The sequence below is a fragment of the Arachis ipaensis genome, chromosome B06, assembly GCF_000816755.2.
Source record: "Arachis ipaensis cultivar K30076 chromosome B06, Araip1.1, whole genome shotgun sequence".
Lineage (NCBI taxonomy): Eukaryota > Viridiplantae > Streptophyta > Magnoliopsida > Fabales > Fabaceae > Arachis > Arachis ipaensis.
Window position 1 is genome coordinate 107,218,929 of NC_029790.2, and position 2,249 is coordinate 107,221,177.

The following is a 2,249-nucleotide window of genomic DNA, read 5'->3' on the forward strand; positions in this document are numbered from 1 at the left end:
TTTACTGGGATCCACGCCAGTATTTTGCTATCATCTAATCACCTTATCCGTATCAACATTCAACAATCAACAATCAACAATCAACAATCAACAGGCAATAGATTCTATCCTAAATTCCTAATTTCGTCTCTTGATTTTGGATTTTTCTTTTTCCTCAATTTTATTCCGGAAAAACTCGAAACCTTAAGGAGAACAAAGTGGAAGACGACGATAATAAAAAAGACACTATATAAACAGTTTTAATTCTTGAGTGAATACCCGTCCGGTCCCCTGACAATTATCTCGAAAGGACAACGAGGCCCCCAAGAAAAAAAACATCCAATCCGGTCCCTGATAATTTTTTTTGGACTAATTAGCCCTTGTACCAAAAAAAATAACATTATTTTTTTTTGGCACAGGAGTTTCGTTGTCCTTTCGAAGTAATTGTCAGAGGCCGGGTTGGGTTTTATTTTTTTGTCAGGAGTCGGATTGAGGTTTTTTTTGTCAGGGGCCTCGTTGTCTTTCGAGGTAATTGTCAGGGGCTAATTTGAATTTTTCTCTTAATTTCTTTAATTCTTATCTAAATTAAAATAGTCAATTCAACGATTATTAAGTTAATAATCTTGATCCTAATGAATTATAGTTCAAATAGTATAATATTTTTTTATATTTTAAGAAATCATAAATTTGAGTTTTATTATTTTTAATAAAAAAATAAAAATTAAAAATCCTGACCTTATTATTTTGAAACAACATAATCATTTTTTTTTAAAGAGTCATTAAATACAAAGAGCAATTAAATTAATGAAAGTTTTATTTATAATTGGTGGGTTTTAAACCTCTACTCCTCTAGTATTTGATGAATTTTTAAATAGAAGAATCATTTTTTATCAAAATAATAAAGTTAAAAATTGTGTTGTCTCTTTCCAGTAAATACACAGGGGGTCAAATTAGGTATTTTATCTTTTAAAATTGACTAATTATCATAGTTATTATACATTAGATAAATAGGGAACATCAACCTTTTTTCTCTATCAAATATAGTTAGGCGAATACATAAAAAGCAAATGTACAACTTTGGAAAATTTAGCAAAATAAAATAAAATAGTTTTAATATTACCTGATTGTCTTATACCAGCTTTTATTATAATATATATTTATCCTATTTTCATGCATGTAAATCATGGGAGAATTTGAATATTAATTACATTTGAACGTAAAATCTATAGGCTCATTTTTTTGGATATAAGAAGTGTGTATTGTGTATTATTGTGAAAAATGTAGGTGTTAAACATAGATGTGAGAATAGCTTTGTCTGAAATAGAGATTAAGAAATCGGATTATTTGATTTTTTTATAAAAAAAATTAAGTTTACTAATAGGACAGTCCAATTAGAAGGAAATTTAAATTTTGGTGAAGGTAATCGAATCCTCTGATTTGTATTTAAAAAATAAAAAAAATTTAGAGATTTGTGTACTCTGCTCCTGACACCAAAATTGCGTAAAGCACTTATATATTCCATATCTGCTTTCTACACCATTTCCCCTCCCACGTCTAAATTAAAAAGTGAAACCTATACATCTCTCGCAGTCTAGTAAAAAAAGACTAAACTTCAAAATGTTACTAAATCGTGGTAGTGACATACATAATGTCGAACAAGCTGAATTTTGGCCACCTACTAGGATTTAGCTTGAATAAATAGACAAATGTAAAACTCGTGTATCCAGTATCCACTCCGATTTCGTGTTGATGAGAAACATAAAATCAAATTAGCCACCCCGAATTAGAGTTAGGTTGAGAAATATATTGCGTAGATGCAAAATTTTCTTTTTTTTTTTTCTTGTGTGGACCTGAATATTAAATTTTTTTTATTTAAATAAAAAACCATTGAAAATTACATAACTCAATTTGATCTNNAGATATTAATATAAGTTAAATTGGTCTAATTATCTTTTGTTTTACTATTATTAAAATACTGATATATAAGATAAAACTTACCAGGTCTTATGTTATTAATTTATCAATAATGAATCGGTGATACATCTGCTAAAAACTAATATTCATGCTAATATGTTTTAGGAATGAAAATTGAGGAATTAAATAGCAGATATAGAAATGTAAAGCATTTTTCACGTGTACAGAAAGTGGCAACTGGCATGTTAGTTTGGAACTATGAGGAAGAGCTTTCTCGAGAAAGATTGTCGTTATGGAGGCTTGTGGATTGTGCGTTATTAAACCAAAATAGTAAAAAGAAAATAATTGTCATGCAA

At 28.4% G+C, this 2,249-nt stretch overlaps 1 protein-coding gene across 1 annotated transcript in view; it reads right to left on the bottom strand.

Moving 5' to 3' along the window:
* Window positions 1-2,249, bottom strand: part of LOC107647204 (cationic amino acid transporter 4, vacuolar) — a 10,114-nt gene that overhangs the window by 6,105 nt on the left and 1,760 nt on the right. The window lies entirely within an intron of this gene.